Below are 18538 nucleotides of genomic sequence, written 5' to 3' on the forward strand. Positions count from 1 at the left end.
TATAATATTTTTGGAAAAAAATAACATTGGCTATCTAACTGGGAGTCTCGTGAGTGAAAACATCCGAAGTTCATCTAAGGTAATCGATTTAATTTGAATTGCTTTTCTGATTTTCGTGACCAAGTTACCTGCTGCTAGCTGGACATAATGCTATGCTAGGCTATCGATAAACTTACACAAATGCTTGTCTTGCTTTGGCTGTAAAGCATATTTTGAAAATCTGAGATGACAGGGTGATTAACAAAAGGCTAAGCTGTGTCTTAATATACGACAGCAAAATAACAACGCAATGTGTCAACATGCTCCATCCTTCAGCTACTTCTGGAGATGTGTCAACATGCTCCATCCTTCAGCTACTTCTGGAGATGTGTCAACATGCTCCGTCCTTCAGCTACTTCTGGAGATGTGTCAACATGCTCCATCCTTCAGCTACTTCTGGAGATGTGTCAACATGCTCCATCCTTCAGCTACTTCTGGAGATGTGTCAACATGCTCCGTCCTTCAGCTACTTCTGGAGATGTGTCAACATGCTCCGTCCTTCAGCTACTTCTGGAGATGTGTCACCATGCTCCATCCTTCAGCTACTTCTGTAGATGTGTCAACATGCTCCATCCTTCAGCTACTTCTGGAGATGTGTCAACATGCTCCATCCTTCAGCTACTTCTGGAGATGTGTCAACATGCTCCATTCTTCAGCTACGTTTCTACTGTGTTATTGACTTGTTAATTGTTTACTCCATGTGTAACTCTGTGTGGTCTATTCACACTGCTATGCTTTATCTCTGCCAGGTCGCAGTTGCAAATGAGAACTTGTTCTCAACTAGCCTAGCTAGTTTAATAAAGGTGAAATAAAAAATAAAAATAAAAAAACTTCTGGAGATGTGTCAACATGCTCCATCCTTCAGCTACTTCTGGAGATGTGTCAACATGCTCCGTCCTTCAGCTATTTCTGGAGATGTGTCAACATGCTCCGTCCTTCAGCTACTTCTGGAGATGTGTCAACATGCTCCATCCTTCAGCTACTTCTGGAGATGTGTCAACATGCTCCATCCTTCAGCTACTTCTGGAGATGTGTCAACATGCTCCATCCTTCAGCTACTTCTGGAGATGTGTCAACATGCTCCATCCTTCAGCTACTTCTGGAGATGTGTCAACATGCTCCATCCTTCAGCTACTTCTGGAGATGTGTCAACATGCTCCGTCCTTCAGCTACTTCTGGAGATGTGTCAACATGCTCCGTCCTTCAGCTACTTCTGGAGATGTGTCAACATGCTCCATCCTTCAGCTACTTCTGGAGATGTGTCAACATGCTCCATCCTTCAGCTACTTCTGGAGATGTGTCAACATGCTCCGTCCTTCAGCTACTTCTGGAGATGTGTCAACATGCTCCGTCCTTCAGCTACTTCTGGAGATGTGTCACCATGCTCCATCCTTCAGCTACTTCTGTAGATGTGTCAATATGCTCCATCCTTCAGCTACTTCTGGAGATGTGTCAACATGCTCCATCCTTCAGCTACTTCTGGAGATGTCAACATGCTCCATCCTTCAGCTACTTCTGGAGATGTGTCAACATGCTCCGTCCTTCAGCTACTTCTGGAGATGTGTCACCATGCTCCATCCTTCAGCTACTTCTGTAGATGTGTCAACATGCTCCATCCTTCAGCTACTTCTGGAGATGTGTCAACATGCTCCATCCTTCAGCTACTTCTGGAGATGTGTCACCATGCTCCATCCTTCAGCTACTTCTGGAGATGTGTCAACATGCTCCATTCTTCAGCTACGTTTCTACTGTGTTATTGACTTGTTAATTGTTTACTCCATGTGTAACTCTGTGTGGTCTATTCACACTGCTATGCTTTATCTCTGCCAGGTCGCAGTTGCAAATGAGAACTTGTTCTCAACTAGCCTAGCTAGTTTAATAAAGGTGAAATAAAAAATAAAAATAAAAAAACTTCTGGAGATGTGTCAACATGCTCCGTCCTTCAGCTACTTCTGGAGATGTGTCAACATGCTCCATCCTTCAGCTACTTCTGGAGATGTGTCAACATGCTCCGTCCTTCAGCTACTTCTGGAGATGTGTCAACATGCTCCGTCCTTCAGCTATTTCTGGAGATGTGTCAACATGCTCCGTCCTTCAGCTACTTCTGGAGATGTGTCACCATGCTCCATCCTTCAGCTACTTCTGGAGATGTGTCAACATGCTCCGTCCTTCAGCTACTTCTGGAGATGTGTCAACATGCTCCGTCCTTCAGCTATTTCTGGAGATGTGTCAACATGCTCCGTCCTTCAGCTATTTCTGGAGATGTGTCAACATGCTCCGTCCTTCAGCTATTTCTGGAGATGTGTCAACATGCTCCGTCCTTCAGCTACTTCTGTATATTTGTTAACTTTGTTCTTCAGATTTGTTAACTTTGTTCCTCAGCTCCCGAGTGGCGCAGAGTTCTAAGGCACTGCATCGCAGTGCTAGAGGTGTCACTACAGACACCCGAATCCAGGCTGTATCACAACCGGCCGTGATTGGGAGTCCCTTAGGGTGGCGCTCAATTGGCCCAGCGTCGTCCGGGTTTGACCGGTGTAGGCCATCATTGTAAATAAAATACAATTATTAACTGACTTGCCTAGTTACATAAGGGTTACATAAACAAAATAATGCATGCTGTGGTGAAGATCAACATCAGTGTCCAACACTTTTAAACAAACTTCAGGAACTTTGTATTTAGATTTGAGGAATGTTTGAAGTGAATATGATGTAGAATCCAGGTTGGTTTGAAGTGAATATGATGTAGATTCCAGGTTGGTTTGAAGTGAATATGATGTAGATTCCAGGTTGGTTTGAAGTGAATATGATGTAGATTCCAGGTTGGTTTGAAGTGAATATGATGTAGATTCCAGGTTGGTTTGAAGTGAATATGATGTAGATTCCAGGTTGGTTTGAAGTGAATATGATGTAGATTCCAGGTTGGTTTGAAGTGAATATGATGTAGATTCCAGGTTGGTTTGAAGTGAATATGATGTAGATTCCAGGTTGGTTTGAAGTGAATATGATGTAGATTCCAGGTTGGTTTGAAGTGAATATGATGTAGATTCCAGGTTGGTTTGAAGTGAATATGATGTAGATTCCAGGTTGGTTTGAAGTGAATATGATGTAGATTCCAGGTTGGTTTGAAGTGAATATGATGTAGATTCCAGGTTGGTTTGAAGTGAATATGATGTAGAATCCAGGTTGGTTTGAAGTGAATATGATGTAGATTCCAGGTTGGTTTGAAGTGAATATGATGTAGATTCCAGGTTGGTTTGAAGTGAATATGATGTAGATTCCAGGTTGGTTTGAAGTGAATATGATGTAGATTCCAGGTTGGTTTGAAGTGAATATGATGTAGATTCCAGGTTGGTTTGAAGTGAATATGATGTAGATTCCAGGTTGGTTTGAGGTGAATATGATGTAGATTCCAGGTTGGTTTGAAGTGAATATGATGTAGATTCCAGGTTGGTTTGAAGTGAATATGATGTAGATTCCAGGTTGGTTTGAAGTGAATATGATGTAGATTCCAGGTTGGTTTGAAGTGAATATGATGTAGATTCCAGGTTGGTTTGAAGTGAATATGATGTAGATTCCAGGTTGGTTTGAAGTGAATATGATGTAGATTCCAGGTTGGTTTGAAGTGAATATGATGTAGATTCCAGGTTGGTTTGAAGTGAATATGATGTAGATTCCAGGTTGGTTTGAAGTGAATATGATGTAGATTCCAGGTTGGTTTGAAGTGAATATGATGTAGATTCCAGGTTGGTTTGAAGTGAATATGATGTAGATTCCAGGTTGGTTTTAAAACTTCTTGGTGACAGGGTCAGTATTTCCACGTCCGGATTAAATGCATGCCCAAATTCAACTGCCTTATCTTCCCCAGAAGATAAGATATGCATATTATTAGTGATAGAAAACACTCTGAAGTTTCTAAAACTGTTTTAATCATGTCTGTGAGTATAACAGAACTTACTTAGCAGGTGAAACCCAGAGGACAAACAATTCAGATTTAAAAAAAATTGAGGTCACTCTCTTTTCAATGTGTTTTCATTGGGAATCCCGAATTGTAAGGGACCTTCTTGCAGTTCCTATCGCTTCCACTGGATGTCAACAGTCTTTAGAAATTGGTTGAGGTTTTTCCTTTGTTTAATGAAGAAGTACGGCCATCTTGAACGAGGGTCACTTGAAGTGTACTGTTAGATAGAGGCGCGTGACATGATAGCTAGCTACAGTTTGTTTTCCTCCTGTATTGAAAACAGATCATCCCGTCTTCAATTTTTTAGATTATTTAGGTTTAAACATACCTAAAGTTGTATTACAAAAGAAGTTTGAAATGTTTTGGCAAAGTTTACTCCTTTGAGATATTTTGTTGTCATGTTGTGCAAGTTGGAACAGGTGTTTTTCTGGATGTAACGCGCCAAATAAATTGAGTTTTTGGATATATTTCGACGGAATTAATCGAACAAAAGGACCATTTGTGATGTTTTTGGGACATTTTGGAGTGCCAACAAAAGAAGCTCATCAAAGGTAAGGCATGAATTATATTTTTATTTCTGCAATTTGTGTCGCACCTGCAGGGTTGAAATATGCTTTCAGGAGGCTGAAGAAATTGTGCCTGTCACCAAAAACACTCAAACTTTTACAGATGCACAATCAAGAGCATCATGTTGGGCTGTATCACCGCATGGTACGGCATGCTATTTTTATACTTTAGAACCGGAACCTCCATAAGAAGCTAGCCAGCTAAATAGCTACTAGCTAGTAGTCAGTTAGCCACTGCTAGTCGTCATCACCGTTAACTCAGAAATCAGCAAGCCTCAGCTCGGTCAATACCTGCCAGTCTGCACAGCACGATATCAACCCAGAACATATCGGACTGCTTTTTCTATACCACATCTCCGGATTCCTACCGCAAGCTCTGAACCTTAACACCGGATCATCGCAGCTGGCTAGCTGCAATCCGAGTGGCTACTCCTGGCTAACGTCGTATATGGGGCTTTGGTGACAAAACGGATGTCACTGTGATAGACTGCATCCAATTTGATGAGTAGAGTGTTGGAGGCTATTTTGTAGATGACATCACCGAAGTCGAGGATCGGTAGGATAGTCAGTTTTACGAGGGTATGTTTGGCGGCATGCTTTGTTGCAAAATAGGAAGCCGATTCTAGATTTAATTTTGGAGTGGAGATACTTAATGTGAGTCTGGAAGGAGAGTTTACAGTCTAACCAGACACCTAGGTATTTGTAGTTGTCCACATATTCTAAGTCAGAACCGTCCAGAGTAGTGATGCTGGACCGTCGGGCAGGTGCGGGCAGTGATCGGTTGAGGAGCATGTATTTAGTTTTACTTGCATTTAAGAGCATTTGGAGGCCACGTAAGGAGAGTTGTATGGCATTGAAGCTCGTCTGGAGGTTAGTTAACACAGTGTCCAAAGAAGGGCCAGAAGTATACAGAATGGTGTCGTCTGCGTAGAGGTAGATCTCCATTCCCCAGGCGCCATTCCCCAGGCTCTCTCTTTTGTTGAATTCTGTAACCATAAAAGCCTTGGTTTCATGCATGTTAACATCAGAAGCCTCATCCCTAATTTTGTTTTATTCACTGCTTTAGCACACTCCACCAACCCTGATGCCCTAGCAGTTTCTGAATCCTGGCTTAGGAAGACCGCCAAAAATCCTGATATTTCCATCCCAACAACAACATTTTCAAACAGGAGACAACTGCCAAAGGGGGCGGAGTTGCAATCTGCTGCAGAGATAGCCTGCAGAGTTCTGTCATACTTTCCAGGTCTGTTCCCAAACGATTTGAACTTCTACTTTTAAAAATCCATCTCTCCAGAAACAAGTCTCTCACCATTGCTGCTTGTTATAGACCCCCCTCAGCTCCCAGCTCTGCCCTGGACACCATATGTGAATTGATTGCCCCCATCTAACTTCAGAGTTCATATTGTTAGGTGACCTAAACTGGGATATGCTTAACACCCCGGCCATCCTAAAATCTAAGCTAGATGCCCTCAAACTCACACAAATGAAACTACCAGGTACAACCCCAGATCCATTAACTTGGGCATTCTCTTAGATATAATCCTGACCAATTTGCCCTGTAAATACACCTCTGCTGTCTTCAACCAGGATCTCAGTGATCACTGCCTCATTGCCTGCGTCCGAAATGGGTCCGCGGGGAAACGACCACCTCTCATCACAGTCAAACGCTCCCTAAAACACTTCAGCGAGCAGACCTTTCTAATTGACCTGGCCCGGATGTCCTGGAACGATATTGACCTCATCCCGTCAGTAGAGGATGCCTGGTTGCTCTTTAAAAGTGCTATCCTCAACATCTTAAATAAGCATGCCCCTTTCAAAAAATGTAGAACTTAGAATAGATATAGCCCTTAGTTCACCCCAGATTTGACTGCCTTTGACCAGCAGAAAACATCCTGCTGCATTCTGCAATAGCATCAAAGGCTAAGGCTAGCTTTTTCAAACAGAAATTTGCATCCTGTAGCACTAATTCCAAAACGTTTTGGGACACTGTAAAGTCCATGGAGACCACCGACTCAGTGCCTTGCAAAAGTATTCACCCCCTTTGCCTTTTTCTAATTTTGTTGAATTACAACCTGTAATTTAAATGGATATCTATTTGGATTTAACGTAATGGACATACTCAAAATAGTCCAAATTGGTGATATGAAATTAAAAAAATTACTTGTTTAAAAAATAAACGGAAAAGTGGTCACCCCCTTTGCTATGAAGCCCCTAAATAAGATCTGGTTCCAACTAATGACCTTCAGTAGTCACATAATTAGTTAAATAAAGTCCACCTGTGTGCAATCTAATTGTCACATCATCTGTCACATGGAGGGGACAGATTAAAGTGGTCCTATGGACAGATACACCAAACTCTGCTTTGGAGCTTTGGAGCTCCTGGGTCTTTTCATAGTGCTCCTTGCTTGGTAGAGCCCCTTGCTTAGTGGTGTTGCAGAATCTGGGGCCTATCAGAACAGGTGTATATATACTGAGATCCAGAGAGCTGGGCTTTACGGAAGAGTGTCCAGAAAAAAATCTGCAAACATGTTTGGTGTTCGCCAGAAGGCATGTGGGAGACTGCAAGAAGATACTCTGGTCAGATGAGACTAAAATTGAGCTTTTTGGCCATCATGGAAAACGCTATGTCTGGCACAAACCCAACACCTCTCATCACCCTGAGAACACCATCTCCACAGTGAAGCATGGTGGTGGCAGCATCGTGCTGTGGGGATGTTTTTCATTGGCAGGGACTGGGAAACTGGGAAACTGGGCAGAATTGAAGGAATGGTGGATGGCGCTAAATACAGGGAAATTCTTGACGAAAATCTGTTTCAGTCTTCCAGAGATTTGAGACTGGGATGGAGGTTCACCTTCCAGCAGGACAATGACCCTAAGCATACTGCTAAAGCAACACTCAAGTGGTTAAAGGGGAAACATATAAAGGTCTTGGAATGGCCTAGTCAAAGCCCAGACCTCAATCCAATTCAGAATCTGTGATATGACTTAACCTCTAGCGTCGAGCAATCCCTTATACGGGAGCGTAATCATAGCCTCAAGCTCATTAGCATAACGCAACGTTAACTATTCATGAAAATCGCAAATGAAATGAAATAAATATATTGGCTCACAAGTTTAGCCTTTTGTTAACAACACTGTAATCTCAGATTTTCTAAATATGCTTTTCAACCATAGCTACACAAGCATTTGTGTAAGAGTATTGATAGCTAGCATAGCATTAAGCCTAGCATTCAGCAGGCAACATTTTCACAAAAACAAGAAAAGCCTTCAAATAAAATAATTTACCTTTGAAGAACTTCGGATGTTTTCAATGAGGAGACTCTCAGTTAGATAGCAAATGTTCAGTTTTTCCAAAAATATTATTTGTGTAGGACAAATCGCTCTGTTTTGTTCATCACGTTTGGCTAAGAAAAAAAAACGAAAATTCAGTCATTACAACGCCAAACTTTTTTCCAAATTAACTCCATAATATCGACAGAAACATGGCAAACGTTGTTTAGAATCAATCCTCAAGGTGTTTTTCACATATCTATTCGATGATAAATCATTCGTGGCAGTTTGGTTTCTCCTCTGAACCAAATGGAAAAATGCACGCAGCTGGAGATTACGCAATAATTTCGACGGAGGACACCAAGCGGGCACCTGGTAAATGTAGTCTCTTATGGTCAATCTTCCAATGATATGCCTACAAATATGTCACAATGCTGCAGACACCTTGGGGAAACGACAGAAAGTGTAGGCTAAACTGTTAACTGCATTCACAGCCATATAAGGAGACATTGGAACACAGCGCATTCAAAATCTGGGGCACTTCCTGTATGAAATTTCATCTTGGTTTCGCCTGTAGCATTAGTTCTGTGGCACTCACAGACAATATCTTTGCAGTTTTGGAAACGTCAGAGTGTTTTCTTTCCAAAGCTGTCAATTATATGCATAGTCGAGCATCTTTTTGTGACAAAATATCTTGTTTAAAACGAGATCGTTTTTTTATCCAAAAATTAAAAGAGCGCCCCCAATATCGAAGAAGTTAAAGACACCAGAGGAACCCATCCAACTTGAAGAAGCTGGAGTAATTTTTCCTTGAAGAATGGGCAAAAATCACAGTGGCTAGATGTGCCAAGCTTATAGAGACATACCTGAAGAGACTTGCAACTTTAATTGCTGCAAAAGGTGGCTCTACAAAGTATTGATTTTGGGGTTGTGAATAGTTACGCACGCTCAAGTTCTGTTTTTTTGTCTTGTTTCTTGTTTGTCTCACAATAAAAATATGTTGCATCTTCAACAAAATAGGAAAAATGCCAAGCGGGGGTGAAAACTTTCCAAGTTTAATCTACGATATGGATGATTTCAATAAGCATTTTTCTACAGCTGGCCATGCTTTCCACCTGGCTACCCCTACCCCTACCCCGGCCAACAGCTCTGCACCCCCCACAGCAACTTCCCTAAGCCCCCTCCCCCCACTTCTCCTTCACCCAAATCTAGATAGCTGATGTTCTGAAAGAGCTGCAAAATCTGGATCCCTACAAATCAGCTGGGCTAGGCAATCTGGACTCTCTCTTTCTAAAATTATATGCCGAAAATGTTGCAACCCCTATTACTAGTCTGTTAAACCTCTCTTTCGTATCGTCTGAGATCCCCAAAGATTGGAACGCTGCCGCGATCATCCATCTCTTCCAAGGGGGAGACACTCTAGACCCAAACTGTTATAGACCTATATCCATCCCGCCCTGCCTTTCTAAAATCTTCGAAATTCCGGTGAAATTGGAGGGCGCGCAATTCAAATAAATAATCGTAAAAGTTATGTCTCTTATATCGGTTAAAAGCCTAAAGTCTTGTTAATCTAACTGCATTGTCCGATTTACGATAGGCTTTACAGTGAAAGTATGCCATGCGATTGTTTGATGTTGGCGCCCCACATCAACATATTTTTCAACCAGCACAGGCTTCATAAAATCACAAATAGCGATAAAATAATCACTTACTTTTTGAAAATCTTCCTCTGATTTGCAATCCAATGGGTCCCAGCTACAACATGCATGGTCGTTTTGTTCCTTCTTTATATCCCAAAAAGTATATTTAGTTGGCGCAATCGATTTGAGTTCAACATGTAGACAAAGGAATTCAACAAGCTACAGCTAAACTTTGTTATAACAAGTCAAACTACATTTCTATTTAATCCTTAGGTACTCTAAAATGTAATTAAACTATAATTTTTCATACGGAAAGAAGTATGTTCAATAGAAAAGTAAAATGAGCGTCCTCAGACTGACTTCCAACTCAGACTCCCTGTACCAAAACTCTAAATTGTTCCTTGTTTTGGAAGAAACAAGCCTAAAACCTTGAATGAAGACTGTTGACATCTAGTGGAAGCCATAGGAATTGCAATCTGGGAGCTGACAAACATACCCTCGTAAAACTGACTATCCTACCGATATACTACCAACCACTGCGTCCTGTATGCTCTCGTTGGCTTGCTACATATTCATTACCAAACCTACTGGCTCCAGGTCATCTATAAGTCTTTGCTAGGTAAAGCCCCGCCTTATCTCAGCTCACTGGTCACCATAGCAACACCCACCCGTAGTAGGCGCTACAGCAGGTATATTTCACTGGTCATCCCCAAAACCAACACGGACTGGGAATCGGCGCAGAGGAGGACCCCAGCCATGGAGCTATTGTGAATGCACACTGGAGACCTAGTGCGTGGAGCCGGTAAAGGTGGCACTGGACTGGTTACACGCACTTCAGGGCGTGCGAGGAGCAGGCACAGCACGTACCGGACTGGGGAGACGCGCGGGAGGCCTGATGCATGGATCCGGCACAGGTGGCACCGGACTGGTGACACGCACTTCAGGGCGTGTGCGGGAAGCTGACAGAGGACCTACCGGACTGGGAAGGCGCACTGGAGGCCTGTTGCATGAAACCGGTGCAGATGGCACCGGACTGGTGTCACGCTCTTCGGCATGTCTGTAACCACAGCATTCTCATCGCTACCACCTCTCTCCGGAATCTTTCATCAAATTCCTCCTCCGACTCCCAAACCGGCTCTGGCACTCTCCTCTGCTCATCTGCCAGCTCCATGTGCCACCCCCCAAAAAATCTTGAGGTTTCTGTGGCCGTGGTCCCCGGTGTCGTAGCTGTCCTTCCATGTTCCTTGGCGTCTCCCGCCAAGGAAGGGTCTCGTGTCCTCTCATGTCCTCCCAAGTCCATAACTTCCTCTCCATGGCTCTCTATGGTCAGGGCGTGACATGCCCTCCATTACTCGCATCAGCGCTCATTGGACTCACCTGGACTCCTTCCCTTTGTTGATTGCCCCTCTATATCTGTCTGTTCCTCATTTGGTTCCATGTGCCAGCATTATTGTCATAATGTTGTTTTGTTCCCCCTGTCCAGTTAGTTATGTGTCTATTGTTTCATTAAATGTTCACTCCCTGTACTTGCTTCTCGTCTCCATCGTCTGTCCTTAATAACAGGGAGTTATTCAGCAGTATTCAGCTAGACTAGCTGTCTATTTCTGGGTTGCTATTTCCATTTTGCCAAAGTAAACCTTTCTGAATAGAAAATAATAATTGAGACACATTTCAATAATAAGAAAGCATGTTCAAATGGATAAAGCAATTATGTCTTTAACTCCATGGGTCACCAGTAACAGCCTCAGTAGAAACCTTCATTTTTCTAATAATAATGCTGAATCTTAGCTGCAGAAACTAAGTTAATCTGAACACAGGATGACACTTTTATCTTTAAAATAACTTCTCAGAATCAGACTTACTTTGGGACTGTGAAGATATACAAAGTCTCTTCATATTGTGCAGGTTCCACCAGTTTGTCTAAATATCTCCGTGCTTTATGCACGGCAGAATGTGGTGTCCTTCAATATCTCAATTCTACAGCTTCAAAGAGACACATACAGACACTCGAGAGAAGAAAGTTAATACAATTCCAGCACATAAATGTCTTTCTTTCATGCAGTCGACTTCTCTGAGTACTTTATATTTCAAAGCGACTGAAAATCAAATCAAACTGTATTTGTCACATGCTTGGTGAACAACAGGTGCAGACTAACAGTGAAAATGCTTATTGACGGGTCCTTTTCCAACAATACAGAGTTAAAGATATAGATAAGAGATATGATAGAAATAGTGACTTGAGGAATAAATACACAGTGAATAACAACGGCATCTTCGCCATCTCCGAAGGCATTGTTCTGAGGAGACCTTAGATATAATAAACACAACATGCTCCTTGGTGATCCATCCTGCTCTCTACTGATGGTAGATAAAGAGCACTCAGCAGACAGGAGTGGTTGTTCCAGATATTTACTGTATGGTCAACGGCTTGATGGGGAGAAATGGTCAACGGCTTGATGGGGAGAAATGGTCAACGGCTTGATGGGGAGAAATGGTCAACGGCTTGATGAGGAGAAATGGTCAACGGCTTGATGAGGAGAAATGGTCAACGGCTTGATGGGGAGAAATGGTCAACGGCTTGATGAGGAGAAATGGTCAACGGCTTGATGAGGAGAAATGGTCAACGGCTTGATGGGGAGAAATGGTCAACGGCTTGATGAGGAGAAATGGTCAACGGCTTGATGAGGAGAAATGGTCAACGGCTTGATGGGGAGAAATGGTCAACGGCTTAATGGGGAGAAATGGTCAACAGCTTGATGGGGAGAAATGGTCAACAGCTTGATGGGGAGAAATGGCCAACGAGACAGATGCTGCTACTGTAAATACTGTATATGAGACAGATGCTGCAACTGTAAATACTGTATATGAGACAGATGCTGCTACTGTAAATACTGTATATGAGACAGATGCTGCTACTGTAAATACTGTATATGAGACAGATGCTGCTACTGTAAATACTGTATATCAGTTTATTATTGTATTTATTTCAATATATGTTGATATATTTATATCATTATATATTGATATGTTACTATTGTAATTGTACAGTTTACTGATGGTCACGTTGGCATAAATGATTCGGGAGACAGGCGCAGGAATGCGTAATCGGTTTTAAAAATTAAGCCCAAATCACGGCGTGCCATGTAAATGCACAGGGACGAAGACCAAACAAACACGTGACAAAACACAGGGTAGAAACCCAAAACAAAAGAGCGAGGACTACCTCGAATAAATAACGAGACCCGTAATCATCTGGGCAATTCAAAGGGCCAAAACACACATAACAGGTACCAACGGACATAGTAACAATAATGGACAGGCCAATGGAAACCAAAGGGCACACTTATACATGTACTTATCAGTGAGAATAGGGCAAAGGTGTGCATAATGAAAGTTCCGCAGTGATCCGTGACGCTGACAGAAATGGAAGTTGGAAGAGACAACGTTGAAATAAGGACGTGACGGCTGCTGAGCCTTTTGAGGGAAAACAATTGAAATAACAGGGGTAGATAAACATGATTCCTAGCTTATTTTCCACAAATTAAATAGTTTTCCTCATCTGAGCTGATCAGTTTCTCTCTTTCTATTGATCCTTGTCCTGTCCCACTCTTTGGTCTTAGAACCCCCCCCCCCCCCCCCTCGCTGCTTTGAAGCTGGAATTTGTTGGCTCTCTTAACTTTCTCCTTAACTTTCTCTCTGCAAAGAATCGGGTTTTGAAAGGTTGGAATGATTCTCAGAAAGGTCACCTTCCTTTTCAAGTAGCGGTTCCACACCTCACCAGGGCAGATGCCTACACAGAGGCACAGCAGTGTTCCCCACCTCACCAAGGCAGATGCTACACAGAGGCACAGCAGTGTTCCCCACCTCACCAGCGCAGATGCCTACACAGAGGCACAGCAGTGTTCCCCACCTCACCAGGGCAGATGCCTACACAGAGGCACAGCAGTGTTCCCCACCTCACCAGGGCAGACGCCTACACAGAGGCACAGCAGTGTTCCCCACCTCACCAAGGCAGATGCCTAGATGCCTACCCAGAGGCACAGCAGTGTTCCCCACCTCACCAGGGCAGATGCCTACACAGAGACACAGCAGTGTTCCCCACCTCACCAAGGCAGACGCCTACACAGAGGCACAGCAGTGTTCCCCACCTCACCAAGGCAGATGCCTACACAGAGGCACAGCAGTGTTCCCCACCTCACCAAGGCAGATGCCTACACAGAGGCACAGCAGTGTTCCCCACCTCACCAAGGCAGATGCCTACACAGAGGCACAGCAGTGTTCCCCACCTCACCAAGGCAGATGCCTACACAGAGGCACAGCAGTGTTCCCCATCACACCAGGGCAGATGCCTACACAGAGGCACAGCACTGTTCCCCACCTCACCAAGGCAGATGCCTACAAAGAGGCACATCAGTGTTCCACACCTCACCAAGGCAGATGCCTACACAGAGGCACAGCAGTGTTCCACACCTCACCAGGACAGATGCCTACACAGAGGCACAGCAGTGTTCCACACCTCACCAGAGCAGATGCCTACACAGAGGCACAGCAGTGTTCCCCACCTCACCAGGGCAGATGCCTACACAGAGGCACAGCAGTGTTCCCCACCTCACCAGGGCAGATGCCTACACAGAGGCACAGCAGTGTTCCCCACCTCACCAAGGCAGACGCCTACACAGAGGCACAGCAGTGTTCCCCACCTCACCAGGGCAGATGCCTACACAGAGGCACAGCAGTGTTCCCCACCTCACCAGGGCAGATGCCTACACAGAGGCACAGCAGTGTTCCACACCTCACCAGGGCAGATGCCTACACAGAGGCACAGCAGTGTTCCCCACCTCACCAAGACAGACGCCTACACAGAGGCACAGCAGTGTTCCCCACCTCACCAAGGCAGATGCCTACACAGAGGCACAGCAGTGTTCCCCACCTCACCAAGGCAGATGCCTACACAGAGGCACAGCAGTGTTCCACACCTCACCAGGGCAGAAGCCTACACAGAGGCACAGCAGGGTTCCACACCTCACCAGAGCAGATGCCTACACAGAGGCACAGCAGTGTTCCCCACCTCACCAGGGCAGATGCCTACACAGAGGCACAGCAGTGTTCCCCACCTCACCAAGGCAGATGCCTACACAGAGGCACAGCAGTGTTCCCCACCTCACCAAGGCAGACGCCTACACAGAGGCACAGCAGTGTTCCCCACCTCACCAGGGCAGATGCCTACACAGAGGCACAGCAGTGTTCCCCACCTCACCAAGGCAGACGCCTACACAGAGGCACAGCAGTGTTCCCCACCTCACCAAGGCAGACGCCTACACAGAGGCACAGCAGTGTTCCCCACCTCACCAAGGCAGATGCCTACACAGAGGCACAGCAGTGTTCCCCACCTCACCAGGGCAGATGCCTACACAGAGGCACAGCAGTGTTCCCCACCTCACCAAGGCATATGCCTACACAGAGGCACAGCAGTGTTCCACACCTCACCAAGGCAGATGCCTACACAGAGGCACAGCAGTGTTCCACACCTCACCAGGGCAGATGCCTACACAGAGGCACAGCAGTGTTCCACACCTCACCAGGGCAGATGCCTACACAGAGGCACAGCAGTGTTCCACACCTCACCAGGGCAGATGCCTGCACAGAGGCACAGCAGTGTTCCACACCTCACCAGGGCAGATGCCTACACAGAGGCACAGCAGTGTTCCCCACCTCACCAGGGCAGATGCCTACACAGAGGCACAGCAGTGTTCCCCACCTCACCAAGGCAGATGCCTACACAGAGGCACAGCAGTGTTCCCCACCTCACCAAGGCAGATGCCTACACAGAGGCACAGCAGTGTTCCCCACCTCACCAGGGCAGATGCCTACACAGAGGCACAGCAGTGTTCCCCACCTCACCAAGGCAGACGCCTACACAGAGGCACAGCAGTGTTCCCCACCTCACCAAGGCAGACGCCTACACAGAGGCACAGCAGTGTTCCCCACCTCACCAGGGCAGATGCCTACACAGAGGCACAGCAGTGTTCCCCACCTCACCAGGGCAGATGCCTACACAGAGGCACAGCAGTGTTCCCCACCTCACCAAGGCAGACGCCTACACAGAGGCACAGCAGTGGAAAGAATGTGGAGCTATTAACAAAATATATTGAACCAATCTAAGGGTCTATTCAATCCGTATCGTGTAAGTTCAGCATTACAGCGTGATTGAAATTCAAAGGCAATGTTCCCACGTTAGCGGAGACAGCATTCACGGTATACGCTGCATACGTCAGCTCCATCACACAATCTGTCACGCTTCTGTCACGCCGGTATAAAGGATTTGGAGACAGGCGTAGGAATGCATAATCGGGGGGGTTTAATACACCCAAAACAAACACGTATACCAAAAACATTATGATGCACCCAAACAAAAGAGTGAGGGTAAAACTTTAGAACGAGGGTAAAACTCTAGAACGAGGGTAAACCTCTAGAACGAGGGTAAAACTCTAGAACAAGGGTAAAACTCTAGAACGAGGGTAAAACTCTAGAACGAGGGTAAAACTCTAGAACGAGGACGAGCGTAAAACTCTAGAACGAGGGTAAAACTCTAGAACGAGGGTAAAACTCTAGAACGACACGGAACGAAACCCGTAATACACAATGCACAAAACCCTGCTGGCTGAGACAACGCATAGGTACTCACACCACTAACGGACATGGGAACGATAACCGACAAGGACAATGGGGAACAGAGGGCACATATATAACATACTAATCAGGAGGAATGGGAACCAGGTGCGCGTAATGAGAGGGGAGAGGGTCAGCAGTAAGGAGGGGATGCTTTTCAAGATTCAAGAGGAATTAAATGAGATAGTTTGATGGACAGCTTGTTACATTTAAAACACTTTTTTCAGAGACTATAAATAAATTAAATAAACCATAAAAATGTAATTAATGTAATTAATCCATGGGCTGCGAGGGCACTTTCTATAAGAAGGGTGAAAGGGCAGATTTCCCCAAGCTAAATCTCCCTTCAGCCCTGCAGATTTCCCACAGCTAAATCTCCCTTCAGTCCTGCAGATTTCCCACAGCTAAATCTCCCTTCAGCCCTGCAGATTTCCCACAGCTAAATCTCCCTTCAGACCTGCAGATTTCCCACAGCTAAATCTCCCTTCAGACCTGCAGATTTCCCACAGCTAAATTTCCCTTCAGACTTGCAGATTTCCCACAGCTAAATCTCCCTTCAGACCTGCAGATTTCCCACAGCTAAATCTCCCTTCAGACCTGCAGATTTACCCCAGCTAAATCTGAATTAAAATCTTATATATACAACCTTACAGTGAAATGCTTACTTACAGGCTCTAACCAATAGTGCAAAACAGGTATTAGGTGAACAATAGGTAAGTAAAGAAATATAAACAACAGTTAAAAGACAGTGAAAAATAACAGCAGCGAGGCTATATACAGACACCGGTTAGTCAGGCTGACTGAGGTAGTATGTACATGTAGATATGGTTAAAGTGACTATGTATATATTATAAACAGAGAGTAGCAGTAGCGTAAAAGAGGGGTTGGCGGGTGGTGGGTGGCGGGACACAATGCAGATAGCCCGTTTAGCCAATGTGCAGGGGCACTGGTTGGTCGGCCCAATATAGGTAGTATGTACATGAATGTATAGTTAAAGTGACTATGCATATATGATAAACAGAGAGTAGCAGCTGCGTAAAAGAAGGGTTGGGGGGGACACAATGCAAATAGTCCTGGTAGCCATTTGATTACCTGTTCAGGAATCTTTGGCTTGGGGGTAAAAACTGTTGAGAAGCCTTTTGGTCCTAGACTTGGCACTCCGATACTGCTGGCCATGCGGTAGTAGAGAGAACAGTCTATAACTGGGGTGGCTGGGGTCGTTGACCATTTTTATGACTTTTCTCTGACACCGCCTGGTGTAGAGGTCCTGGATGGCAGATAGCTTAGCACCAGTGATGTACTGGGCCTTGCGGTCAGAGGCCGAGAAATTGCCGTTCCAGGCAGTGATGCAACCAGTCTCTAGATGTTGCAGCTGTAGAACCTTTTGAGGATCTGAGGACCCATGACAAATCTTTTTAGTTTCCTTAGAGGGAATAGGCTTTGTCGTGCCATCTTCACGACTGTCTTCGTGTGTTTGCACCATTCTAGTTTGTTGGTGATGTGGACACCAAGGAACTTGAAGCTCTTAACCTGCTCCACTACAGCCCCATCGATGAGAATGGGGGCGTGCTTGGTCCTCTATTTTCCTGTAGTCCACAATCATCTCCTTAGTCTTGGTCACGTTGAGGGATAGGTTGTTATTCTGGCACTCCCAGGCCAGGTCTCTGACCTCATCCCTGTAGGCTGTCTCGTCATTGTCGGTGATCAGGGCTACCACTGTTGTGTCTTCTGCAACTTCTGATGGTGTTGGAGTCGTGTCTTGCCATGCAGTCGTGGGTGAACAGGGAGTACAGGAGGGGACTGAGCACGCACCCCTGGGGGGCTCCAGTGTTGAGGATCAGCACGGCAGATGTGTTGCTACTTACCTTCACCACCTGGGGGCGGCCCGTCAGGAGGTCCAGGATCCAGTTGCAGAGGGATGTGTTTAGTCCCAGGATCATTAGCGTTGAACACTGAGCTGTAGTCAATGAATAGCATTCTCACATAGGTGTTCCTTTTGTCCAGGTGGGAAAGGGACGTGTGGAGTGCAATAGAGATTGCATCATCTGTGGATCTGTTTGGGCATTATGCAAATTGGAGTGTGTCTAGTGTTTCTGGGATAATGGTGTTAATGTGAGCCATTACCAGCCTTTCAAAGCACTTCATGGCTACGGACGTGAGTGTTACGGGTCTGTAGTCATTTAGGCAGGTTACCTTTGTGTTCTTGGGCACAGGGACTATGGTGGTCTGCCTGAAAAATGTTTGTATTACAGACTCAATCAGGGACATGTTGAAAATGTCAGTTAAGACACCTGCTAGTTGGACAGCACATGCCCGAAGCACACGTCCTGGTAATCCGTTAACATGTTGATAGAAATTAGGTAGAACTGATTTAAGTTTCCCTGCATTAAAGTCTC

Source organism: Oncorhynchus clarkii, chromosome 24 (assembly GCF_045791955.1).
Source record: "Oncorhynchus clarkii lewisi isolate Uvic-CL-2024 chromosome 24, UVic_Ocla_1.0, whole genome shotgun sequence".
Classification (NCBI taxonomy): Eukaryota; Metazoa; Chordata; class Actinopteri; order Salmoniformes; family Salmonidae; genus Oncorhynchus; species Oncorhynchus clarkii.